This window comes from Pantherophis guttatus, chromosome 1, assembly GCF_059756535.1.
Source record: "Pantherophis guttatus breed Tessera chromosome 1, ASM5975653v1, whole genome shotgun sequence".
NCBI lineage: Eukaryota > Metazoa > Chordata > Lepidosauria > Squamata > Colubridae > Pantherophis > Pantherophis guttatus.
In genome coordinates, this window is record NC_142063.1 from 141,270,219 (window position 1) to 141,283,522 (window position 13,304).

Consider the following 13,304-nt stretch of genomic DNA (forward strand, 5'->3'; position numbering starts at 1 on the left):
TATAAAGAAAAATAAGAGGATTGTATTTGCGCAGCATTGGGAAAATGAAGAAATATCACTAGATGAAGAGATAATTAAGATGTTGGACTGTGCATAAATGGACAGACTTACATTGAAGATTAAACAGAAAGAAGATAAAGAATACTACCAAACATGGAATTTATTTTATCAATGGCTGGAAAAAAGGGGTAAAGATTAGAAATATAATTTGTATTGTTAAGCAAACAAAACAACCCAGACAACACGATGTTTATTAAGCACTAATCAAATGTAATAGTAGACAATTAATAAAACTTTAGACTTAAATCTATCATTTTAGCACTAATATTTTATTTAGGGAAACAGCTCCCACTCCAAAAAAAGAGAACCCTATTTCATTTGCTTACTTGAAGCATAAAGTAAAAAAAAAAAAAAACAATGTAAAATATACTTCTGTTCAACTCAGATCTGAAGGATGTACCCAAAAAAGATTCTTTCCCTATTCCTCCATAAAACCTGTCCTTAGGGGGGTTTTTTGGGTTTTTTTTGTGCCAAAGATTAAAAAAAGAGACTTTTAACGAACTGTTTAACGAACCGCACTGGATATTCCACTGAATCTCTGAGGAAATTGACAGCAAGATTAAGTGGATCCCTTAAAAGATCTGTTATCCTTTTTGCCTTCTGTTATCAATTTTATCTAATACTGGAAAGACTCACATATTGTTTTCATCTTTATTTAATTTGTATACCATCTTTATTATTTTTACAAGTAACACAAGGCGGCGAACATTTCCTCACAACAACCCTGTGAAGTGGTTTGGGCTAAGTGAGGGTGACTGGTCCCCAAATCAGCCAGCTGGCTTTCATGGCTAAGATGGGACTTGAACTCACAGTCTTAACCATTAGCTCAAACTGGCTGGTTTTTTTTTTTTTAATAAGGAAGCAATTGCCCCAGATCCCATGTTTGAAGAAAGGCACCATTGGATAATAATTCAGTATTTGAAATAACCATATTGGACCATTTAAAAGTGCAGTTAAATATAAAGGCGGAAGTTAAAATTTGAATATATTTATGATGATCCCCTCACACTTCCAGTTAGTGAGTTTTTTTACTTCAGTGGACAAAAAGCAGCAGAAACAAATAGAACCAAAGGATGGCTCAAAAAAGAAGAAAATCTCTGGAGCACAGTTTCTGGAATTGGCTGATTTATGTATCATGCTAGCCATGGTTTACATTAAAACCCAATAAATTGCCCATTATAATGAAAAAGAAAACAGAAAATCATACCAGTTTATGATACATCTTGACTATACTATGATTTCTGAAACCTATGGTCTTTGACTTGGTTATTTTCTCCATCTTTTAAGACACATACAGTATGTTGGTTGAATAAGATCCCTTAGAGATGTCTACCCATTAGTCTTTCAAGCTCAGCGATTTTTTAAAAAGACACTACAGTAGCATCTGCTCTGCATAAATCAAAACAGAAGTTACTTCAAAGTAACAGATTAGAAGTAAATCTTCTTAGTTAATGAAAAGGAAATGTTAACATTCCTTCTGGGAGCATGAAAACCTGGAACGGACCAGCTTTATCAGATGTTTAGGATTGAACGCATGAAATTCATGAATTTAGACTTGTAAGAAGGAGTGGATTGTCTCTGAATTTGAAAGTGACTCATACACTTATTAGGAAACAAAAATCCTGAAGGCAAACTATAAATCAAATATGATAGATGAGCAAAGTAACATCTGGATGTGGGAAGATACATTGCAAGTATTTTATACAGTACTGGAGAAATACTTATCTCGAAATCAATCTTTCTGAAAATGGGTTCCTTCTTGATTCCCACAAGGAAATATGATTTCACAATCTGATTCCTTTGTTTTGGTTCACTTGATAAAATGCTTTGGCCAGGATCCCAATATTATGCATTTCTACTTTATTTATTTTATTTTATTTTATTTTATTTATTTGTCAAACACTTATAAGATAACAGATATAAATATAAACATGATCATGAATACAGGATAAGGATACGAATAAATGGGGAAAGTAGGACAGGGACGGTAGGCATGTTGGTGCCCTTATGCACGCCCCTTACAGACCTCTTAGGAATGGGGTGAGGTCAACAGTAGACAGTCCAAGGTTAAAGTTGTACATCTACAATTTTACATTTAAATTTACATCTATGTATATCCTTCCTTTATGCCACATGGAAAATCTGCCATTGAAACTGGAGTTTTAGAAATTATGATAGGGAAAATAAATGGTATGTGTCTGAAAAAGAGACAAAATGATGTCAAAGAATATTAAAAATTTCCCCAAGACATATGAAAAACTTTGCTTTGTGCCAAAAGTAGCTATTTGAATCCCAGCCTTCATTAGAAATGCGCCCATAGTTTATCTCCTGGGTGTAACCCTTGTACCTGGGTATGTAATTAGTATTCGGTCTTTGTGAAACAGCATCACTTTTTGGAGCCTCATCATGTCAGATCAAAGGAACAATTCAATGCAGCATGTTGACTAAGCAAAAAACACAGAACCAAATAAACAAACCAAGAGAGAAATGCCAACTAAAGTGCAGGCATGTAGTAAGTGCCCCAGAAATGGTTTCATTGAATCTTGGCTGGGCTGAATCTTGAATAAATGCTAAGTGTCTATTTGCTTAAATCAGATTGTAGTGCCCTATCAAATATTTGATTTGATTATGTGCCATCACATCAGTGTTGACTCGTAGCAAACACCAAAATACACCTCCTCTGGAATGAACTCTCTTCTACTTCAAGTCTTCCAACAGGCACCCATTGCTGCTGTAACCTTGCTGTTGGACATCTTATTTTTCCTCCTGCCTTTCCCAGCATTATAGACTTCTCAAGGGAATTGAGTCATCATAGCCAAATATGATAATTTCATTCTGATCATCTGTACCTCAAATGAAAAGTCTGGACTGATTTGTCCTGTTCATTTGTTTGCTTTCTTAGCTATCCATGGTATTTTTATTTGTTTTCTTCACCACAAGTTCAAAAACATCAATAGTCTTTCTATCCTGTTTCCTCAAAGTTCAGCTTTCATTTCAGTAGAAAAAAAACCCACTGCCTGCATCATTCTGGATTTCATAGGTATAGGTAGATCTTGGCATTCATCCAAGGCCTTCATGGCTCTTCTACCAAGTGCTAGCCTGTAGGATATTTCTTGATGACTGGTTCCTTTATCATTGATAATTGATTTTAAAAAGGCAGAAGCTATTTATTACTTTAGTAACTGCATTGTCAGCCTGGGTCTGGTTGCCCAACTACTTACCAAACTGTTGTTTGGTTCTATTTATTTTTAACTTCCATATCACTTGCATTTTTGGCCGTCAAATTAGTGTCATCTGCATTCTCTAGACTATCTTTATTTCTTTTTCCAATTTTAAAACCACACCAGATTTTTTTCAAAACAGTTTTCCTCAATCAATAACCAATACTGTATATAAATTGAACGAACAACAGCATATGGAGCCTTCCCTCACACCTTTGCTGATTTCTATCCAGTTTGGACTATGGCTTTCTGTCCTTTGTGTAGGTGTTGCATGAGGACAATGAGATATTCAAGATTCCCATTTCTCTGAGGATATTCCACAACTTGCCATGATCAATCAAATCAAAGGCATTTCTGCAATCAATGAAGCATGTACAGATTTCTTTTTAGTATTCTTTGGCTTTCTTGATTTTCCAGCAAACATCAACAGCATTTTCTTTTATTCCTTTGCCATTTCTAAAACCAGCTTGGACATTTGGCATCTCCCTTTCCATGGAGCCTTCAATCTGTGTTGGATGATCCTGAGCATTATTTTACTAGCATGTGAAATTAAATCTTTACAGAGATCACATGTTTGCACAACCATAATTACTTTTAATTGTAATTGTAATTATGTAGTTATTAGCAATACTATTATGTGGGTTAGGGTTATCAAAGGAATTAGCATATATTTAACAGAGTTTGGCCCGATATATTTTAAATTTGATTTATAGGCTGCTTTTTCTCTTCAAAAAACAAAAAACAAAAAAAAAACAACAATTTAAAATGAGAGCCAGTTAGGTCTAGTGGTTAAGATAGCAAGCTAGAAACCAAACAAATTCTAGTCTTTCTTTAGTCATGAAAGCCCACTGGGGGACTTTGGGCCAGGCACTTTTTCTCGGGCCAAGTCACCTCACCGGGTTGTTGTGGGAAAAATAGGAGGAGGAAAGTGTATTGGATATGTCTGCTACTTTGAGTCATTTATAAAAATAATAAAGGGATAATTTTTTTGGGGGGGGGAAGTATATAATAGCTACAAAAATAATGAAAGATATGCTTCTACGGATTTTACAAATTTTGAGAGAATGGAGATCAAATAAACTTAGTAAGATTTCATCATGTTATTGAGCCATGTTTAAGTCTAGTCTACATTTTGGCAGGTATTTGTTTCAATATATTACCAGAATAATACTTTCTCCTGAGGTTTCCCTAGCACTACACTCTTCTGGACAGAGAGTTCTGATGTTGTTCCTGGGATCTGTTGAAGCCACTCTCCCAGCTTAGGAGTCACAGCCTCAAGTGGGATCATCACTGGGTCCACTTTGGCCATGACTTTCCATATCGCCTCTAATTCCTTCTTCAGGTCCTGGTGTGTTTCCAGCTTTCTATACTCCTTCTTCCTGATGTTCCTGTCACTTGGCACCACTACATCTATCACCACTGCTATTTTCTGATCCTTGTCTAGTACCGTAAGGTCTGGTCGATTGGCCAGTACCTGCCTTTCCATCTGGATCTGGAAGTCCCAATGAATTTTAGACCTCTTGTTCTGCACAACCTTCTTTGAGAACTCCCATTTGACATGGGAAGGTTTAGCCCATACTTTGTGCAGATGTTTGTGCATACAATGCCAATCACTTGGTTGTGACATTCAATGTATGCTATTCCTGCTTGCACTGTACATCCTGCCACTAAGTGTTGAACAGTCTTAGGCCTATCTGAACAGTCTGCACCGTGTGTGTGTGATTCTGGTGCAGCTTTTCATTTTAAAGTTATTTATAACTATAAATGTCTAGTTCTTGTCAATATTAAATTTTAAAAAGATTGGGGTGGCTACTTATTTGGCAGTTTGCAATTCCGCTCAAAGAATTGGTTTGTGTCTGGCTTCCCTGATATATGTTACTGTTCATCTGATCGTACACATACTGAAATGTATCATAATTTGTGCAAAACCTCAGTGATAACATTTTGACAGAGATACATTAGTTGCGTAATCTCAGTTTTCAGGAAGCACTGCGATTTTAATGCAACTGTTATGTCTTTCTACAGAAAATCAGGACATTTCATTTAATGACTGGTTCCTATCTGATATATGGCTATAAACAGGGGTAATGGCTTTTAAACAAGGCAAAATACAAATATGTTACTTAAAGTTGGTTTAGTCTCTTTCTTCGGAAAATATTAAGCATCATTTGACACTCATAAATAAGGAGAATCTAATAATCTGATGGCAAGGGATGGGGCATAAAGAGATTTGATAAGGAGACTTAATATAGTAATAGTAATAAATAGTAATAACACAGAATAAATCCAAATATAGTTAACACTATAAATTCATCCGGGTTGCTTTTGAACGTCACATGGATTGAAATGTTGCATTGTTCTCAGTTTCAGGGACTTAAAACATTGCTAATCAAGCAAATTGTCTACTACTGTTACACAAGGAATACAAAATGAGCGTAGGTAAGCAATTTCTTTTAATTCATGTTTCTCCTTTCCTTGATCTTTCTAGGTTCACATCTTTCTGAGAAGAGTTTAACACCCTCATGTTACTTTGCTCTTTGACCATAAATTCATGAATGAAACTTTATACAAAAGAGGTGCAAAAATGTCACCTAAAGGATGGCATATCCAGTATTCCTTCAGCAGCCTCCACAATAGGTAGTATTAAATAGTTCAGCCTCCCTTTTGGAGAGATTTTGTTGATATTTAAGGAGCAAAACATTTTTTTTTAAACATTGCAGATGGTCAGGGGTGTCAAACTCGCGGCCCGTGGGCTAGCTGTGTCACATGCTGCCCCCCCCTTAGCGAAGGGGGGAAAAGTCGTGATATGTCATGTGATGCCGCCATGACTACACGAGTTTGACACCCGTGGTCTAGGTGCTCTTCTTTCCCGTAAAGCCATTTAGAGCCCCACAAAACTCAGTCACAGCTCTGCCACTTACAGAATGTGGCTCTCAACATGCCATAGAACATCTGCTGTATCCTTCATGCCAACATAACTTACACACATTTGCCCTATGAGCTTCTTGGAATACATTTATTATTTGTAAACAAACTTGGATAACACCTCAAAAGTAAAGAGCACAGGTGAAAATGTGTACAGATTGTGAGAGTAGTTACAAAGATTTTGGGTTTGACCGATCGCAAGGGCAACATCCAAATAATCTCAACATGACATCAGAAAGTCCAAGTTTCTGCTCTTCCTCCTTCCATAAAATATCTCTGATACAGGTATTCCTCGATTTATGACCAGGATTGGGACCAGAATTTCTATTGCCTAGCAAGGAGGGGTTCTTCAGTAAATTGCCCCTGATTTTACAACTTTTTTTTTTGCCATGGTTGTTAATTAAATCACTGCATTATGTGATTTTTGACACTGAATTATGTACTTTTTAAGCAAATCCCAACTTCCCCCATTGACTTCGCCTGTGGGAAGCCAGCTGGGAAGGTCACAAATGGCGAACAGATGACCCCAGAGGCTGCAGCTGTTGCAAATATATGCTGATTGCCAAATGCCTGAATTTTGATGATGTAGTCCTGAGGGTGCTGTGGCAGTCATTTATCCATGGACTTGTAGTCCCTTTTTTTCAGTGCCATTGTAATTTTGTCACTAAACAAATGGCTGTAAGTTGAGGACCAGCTGAATACTTAATCATTAAAAAACTAAGTGGCACACCTGTCATTTCCAGAAACAGCCAGGCATAATGTTAGGGTCCAGGGTTGTAGATTCACAAGAGAGGGACCAGAGAGAGAAAAACAAAGGATTTTTAAAAATGCCATCAAGGGATCCTGCATATAATTATAGAGTCTTCCTGGTAAATTACATGGAGTGTATACTGTATCATGCATCTCAAAATATGAGGGTTATTCTCTCCTTTTTGCCAGAAAAGAACCTCTTTCAAAAAAGCCAATCCTGAAGAAACTTCACTTAGACTCAAAAGTAATAGAAACTAGAGGATCGCTGTTAATAACCATTTTCTTGAATAAGAATGGTTGCTAACCAGCTTAGGCACTATTGGATACTATTAAAGCAGTATATTTGCAGCTCAGTGTTGAAGTGAGGAGACCTTGGTGGTTGGTCTCTAAGCAAGTTTTCTTGCTAATGGTTTCATTCATTTCATCATCATACTGATGATGTTACCTAGTTTCAGTAATGAAATGTCTGCAAGAAAACAACCAAGCTCAGAGAGCACCAAGGACCCCTCATTTTTTGGATACAATTCATTTTTTGGAGCTTTGTACCTGTTTTTGGAGCAGAACTGCTTTGATAACCCTTTGAGATGACCTTTGCTAAAATTATATCAAATTAAAGGTAAAGGTAAAGGTTCCCCTTGCACATATGTGCTAGTCGTTCCCGACTCTCGTGTGTGTGTGTGTGTGTGTGTGTGTGTGTGTGTGTGTGCTCATCTCTGTTTCAAAGCTGAAGAGCCAGCGCTGTCCAAATACGTCTCTGTGGTCATGTGGCCGGCATGACTAAATGCCAAAGGCGCACGGAACATTGTTACCTTCCCACCAAAGGTGGTCCCTATTTTTCTACTTGCATTTTTTAACATGCTTTCGACTTGCTAGGTTGGCAGAAGCTGGGAGAAGTAAGGGGAGCTTCATCCCATTACACGGCACTAGGGAGTCGAACCACTGAACTGCCGATCTTCTGATCGACAAGCTCAGCGTCTTAGCTCCTGAGCCACCGTGTCCCTTAATATATCAAGTTACTAAAGTCTAAAAGATTTTTTTAAAATTGCACTCTCTCTTTGCTAAAAGAGAAAAAAAAGTGCACTTTTTTTAAACAAAAATTCTTTTAGACTTTAGTAACTTTTGATATAATGATACCCTTTTGGTCTGGTTGTCTCAGTTGAGGTCACAGTTCTACTGTGTATTTTCCCAGAACACTTCAGTCTCTTTGAAGGTTCTCCTTGGCAACAAAACGAAGTAAAATAGATGCCTTCAAGGAAGAGGTCTTTCTCAACGGTGGGGCACCATTTATAGATTGATACCCTCAGGCAAACATTCTTGTTGCCCACACAGCTACATTTATGATTATAAATAAAATAATGCTTTTCTCCAGGCATTTTTATATAGTTTGTGATATTTATTATTGTACTCTTTATATTTTTAAAAACTCTTTAGATATTTTTGTAATCCACTCACAAAAAATTATTTTTTGGACAAAATAACAGCGTAATAAATCAGTAAGTATTTAACAAAGATTTCCAACTCAATTTCCCTATTCATCTGTAATTTGAATTTTCATGGGCAACTACACCATTTGTGTTTTTGTGTGCCTTTTATTATCTATGTATGCATGTACAACATATAGTAGTATGGTACATTTTGAATTAATCCTACAGCAGAACACAAATATGCACTTCTCATCTAGTATATCCGTCTGCTTTGAGAATCTTCCTTTTTTCTCCTAATAATTGCAATAAATATTCATCTTAAGACTCTATTCTGTTTATGTGTATTTAGCATTATTCCTAGTCCAGTTAAGAAAAACATATTGAACAATAATGGAAAATATGGAGTTGCTTTCATTATCATTTCTATGTACAGGTAATCCTTGACTTACAGCTATTCAGTTGATGATCATTCTAAATTACGATGGTGAACGAATGGTGGTTACAACTGGTTGTCAGAGTTCTAGCTGTCCCAACACCCCCCATAGTCATGGGATCATCATTAGCAACCTTCCCTGCCTGTTCTCCACTAAGTCAATGGAGAAGTTGACAGGGAAGGATTGCAAGTATCTTGGGAAAAGTCTCCCCCACCCACGCACCTTCCCCAATCCTTCTGCACTCATGCAATATGTTGGCCATTTGTGCACCTCCTTGCACTTTCACACCCTTCTGAACCTCCTTGCATCTTCCCTGACCTACGCCGTAACTCTTGAACCCTCACTGATGTGCACAGCAACTCTCACATGCACCCTTGCATATCCTGCCTGATTGTCCCTAGTCCATGGCAGCACCTCTCACACATCCCTTTTTCCATTGCGCTGCTCCTCCAATCCATGGATGGGTAGTATCTCCTAGTTGCTGGGCAGAAAACTGAGTGCTAGTCACTTCTCATTGCCAGGCCACGCCCACCTCGACCAATCAGCTTCTGTCTTTCTCACTCAGTTGCTGTGAGAACTTGGCAATTTGAGTGCTCCTTATTGGATTTAATCTATCCTTTAAAATTGACCTTCTCATTGCTTTTATTATTTTATTTTATTATTTTTCCTGCTATTATACTTCTGCTGAGGAGCTGCTACGTGTAATTTCGGCTGTGCTGCGTGCCTTGGGCGGGCTTTGGGCTCCAAGCCGCCTGGCCTATCTCAATTTCCATCGAGTCTGCAGCACGCCGGATTCCGACCCGGCTGGGCGGATCCGTGCCGTTAAAGCCGCTGGCGACGTGCTAGCTTTCTGGTGAGCTGGAAAAGCTGCCGTCGCCCCAGCTCCGACGATCGAGCGGCTCCGGAGTGCTTGCCCTTTCATCGGGCGGCCTCCGTTGATTAAAATCAGCTGTAGAGCGCAGGCGGCGCCTTCAAAAGCGAGCGGAGGATCGCAGGCAAGCCTTGCAGCTATTTCGGGCCGAATTCACATCGCCGGCTGGCGAAGACGCAAGGCAGGATCTACAGCGGCGCCATTTTCCCCGCAGCGGATTCAGGCCTCAGGAGGTACTTGAGTTGAGTGACGGCCGCCATTTTGTTTCGGGACTCTGACGGCGTGGCGGCCGCCATTTTGAGGGCGTTCAAAAAAAAAAAAAAAAAAAAAAAAATAGAAGAAGAGGAACGGAGAGTGAGAGGCTTGCCTGATAGCAACGGTTGGACTTTTGGGGCCTTATAAGCCACCTTGCTAGACTTGTGTTCCTGATCCCTGCCCAGGGCGGATTGGCGCTATCCCCCCCCCCCCTTCTTGGCCTGGTTCACTTGCTGACTTTTCTTTGGGGTTGAGCCCAGCGGCTTCTGGGCCTAGTTTACCCCTAACCGCCTGAGTCCTCACTGTGGGCATCATCCTTGGGGGAGCCTCGGTGTTGATCTCATAACGGTCTGGACTGCTGCTCTCATCATGGCAGACATAGCCTTGTCATCTGATTCTGAAGGCGCCTGCAATTATCCTGCCACCCAGCATAAGCCAGGCAAAAAGAAAACAAAATCTAAAACCCACAAATCAAAATTGGCTTCAAAGTCTAGCTCCTCAAACAAAGCGGAGCAGAGGCACCATGAAGCCTTGGAAAAACAGTTTGAACAGGCCAGACAGCATCAGGAAGCTCTGTCAAGGCAGGCTCACACTTCTCAGTGCGCTGCCGATAATTCTGGGACTTTACAGTCTGGATCCACCTCAGGATCGGCCACCAGACCTTATATTTCAAACTTGCAACGCTCCAAAGGGGTGTCTACGTCATTGCCAGATGTTTCGAGCCACTCTGATGTCCCCTTGGGTCACAGGCGTCAGCCAGAGGCTACCTTTACGCCTACTGCGGCGGGGCTCCGCCCAGAGGCGCCTGACACTTCAGTGAACTTTCACGCTATGTTATCGGATGCCCTGGCTAAGATTTTGGCAGCTGGCATTCAACAGGATATGACTAAGTCAATCAACACCTGTCAGCCTTCACAAGATCAGGCTCCTGTTGATGAGGCTGTTCCAGGTACAAGTAAACACCGTCCTGTTGAATCGTCTTCGGACGAGTCTGAAGAAGGGGAGATATGTCCGGAGGATGTCGAATTCTCCGAGGATGAGGATCTTCCCCCCGAAAAACCCACCTTCACGAATTTGTTCCGGCCTTCTGTCTTCAAATCCTTACTGCACAAAGCCAAGGTCGCTACTGGGTTTGGTATTACAGAAGGTTCTGCTGACAAAGCCGCTGACTCTCAACGCCCACATGATACTCTTTTCCAAGTGGCTCATCAAGACAAAGATGTTATCCCTTGTCCTCCTTTATTCTCCAATGTCATCACGTCGGCCTTTGGCCAACCGGGTTCATTGACAGCCCCAAGCGGCCTTGACAAACGTCTTTATGCTGCTGACTCGCAGTTGGAGGACTTACTTGCCGTTCCTTCTGTGGACTCCCCAGTGGCTGCCCTGTCTACTTCTTCCATGCTGACTTCTGACGTGGTGGATGGCCTCAAAGCGGAGGACCGCAAGATGGAGATGGGATTCCGTAAGGCGCACCAAGCGGTAGCTTGGGCTATCAAGGCAGCCACGGCTACATCGTTCTTCAATAGGGCTTCGCTAATTTGGCTCCGCCAGCTACAAGAGAGGTTGCCTCCCACTGATACCAGGCTGCACCAAGATATTAATAAACTGGTGGCAGCTACAGAATATTCCGCGGATGCCTCCTTAACAGCAACAAAATTTGCCTCACGAGCTATGGCAGCAACTGTAACCAACAGACGCCTTTTCTGGCTCCGTAATTGGCGCGCGGATAATAAGTCTAAATGGAAATTGGCCTCAGCGCCTTTCACTGCCCCATCACTATTCGGCCCTTGTCTGGAGCCAATCCTGATAGAGGATAAAGACAAACGCAAAGTGTTGCCTTCCTCCTTTCACCGTTCCGAACGGAGATTTACACCTTATACCCCGCGACAGTCCTTTCGATCATCCTCGGGACCAGGTGGCTCATTCTACCAGCGGCCTTACTCCCAGCCCTCGGACCGTACTTCGGACAGACATTCCTTTCGGGATAGAACCAGGAACCAGTCCCAAGCAAAGCGTCCCTTTCGAGGTTCCTCCTACCGGCCTCCTCGCAGAGGGAAGTGACTCGCTGCTCCCAGGCCCGATCGGAGGTCGACTGCAGCAATTCTACCTCAGGTGGGGACTCTCGACAACCGATGCTTGGATCCTAGCGACCATCCAACAGGGACTGCGCTTGGAATTCCACACACTACCACCAACCACCTTTCGTCGCTGCCCCGTCCCTCGGTGCAGGGTCCAAAGGGAGCTCATGGAAGCGGAGATATCTCATCTCCTCTCCATCCAAGCAGTGGAACCGGTGCCCAAAGACGAGGAGAGAACTGGATTCTACGCTACCTTGTTTCTGGTGCCAAAATCATCGGGGGGCCACAGGGGCATCTTGAACCTGAAACGTCTCAACCAGTATGTGCTGTATCGCAGGTTCAAGATGCACTCCCTCAAATCAATCCTGGCGTCCATCAGGCAAGGGGACTACCTTCAATCGGTAGATCTACGCGAAGCATACCTGCATGTGCCTATCCACCCGTTGCATCGTCGCTACCTCCGCTTCGAATACAACAACATGCATTTTCAGTATCGTGCAATGCCCTTCGGGCTGTCCTCGGCCCCCAGGACCTTCACGAAATTGGTGACAGTGGTCGCGGCTTCCATCAGATCCCGTTCTGTGCGCCTCAGCTGTTACCTCGACGATCTCCTGGTGATGTCAGTGTCACCGTCGCGGGCTCGGGAGGACATGGAGGTGGTTCTACAGGCCTTCCAGAGCCACGGTTTCTCCATCAACTGGCGGAAGAGCCACCTAACTCCTACGACACGGCTCCAACACCTGGGTGCAGTGATCGATTCCCAGCTGGGCCAGGTGTTTTTGTCTCCGGATCGCATTCGCGACATCAGGTCGATGGTTCGACAGGTCCAATCCCAGAAGAAGGTACCCCTACTCCTGTTGACCCAATTGTTGGGGAAGTTAATATCCTGCATACAGGTCGTTCCGTGGGCACGCAGACATTCTCGTCCGCTTCAGTGGCTGTTGCTTCCCTTTCAGAGAACCCACCGCAGCACGTCGTCTCATCAACTTGTCTTACCTCCGCAAACTCGTCTATCGCTCACGTGGTGGAAGTCGGCTGCTCTGGAAAGGGGATGTCTTTTTCTCGACCCGGAACGAGTTGTCCTGATTACCGACGCCAGCCTGTCGGGCTGGGGAGCCCATCTGCAGAATGCGGTGGTTCAAGGTCAGTGGTCTCCGGCGGAGCGAACGAACAGCATCAATTGGCTGGAGTTGAGGGCTGTTCGTCTCGCCTTACGCCATTTCGCACACGCCTTGGAGGGGCAACATGTGTTAGTCCGAACGGACAATATTACCACCAAGGCACAC

General features: G+C 42.1%; 1 protein-coding gene across 5 annotated transcripts in view; it reads left to right on the plus strand.

The window, feature by feature from the left end:
* Positions 1–13,304, plus strand: part of LYPD6B (LY6/PLAUR domain containing 6B) — a 101,792-nt gene that overhangs the window by 2,774 nt on the left and 85,714 nt on the right. For 3 of the 5 annotated variants that reach the window (XM_087881837.1, XM_087881839.1, XM_087881840.1), the window contains exon 2: positions 5,646–5,720. The exons of the other annotated variants lie outside the window; for them this stretch is intronic. The gene's annotated coding sequence lies outside the window, so the exon portion shown is untranslated. The remainder of the gene's footprint in view (positions 1–5,645; positions 5,721–13,304) is intronic. 5 annotated transcript variants of the gene reach the window in all.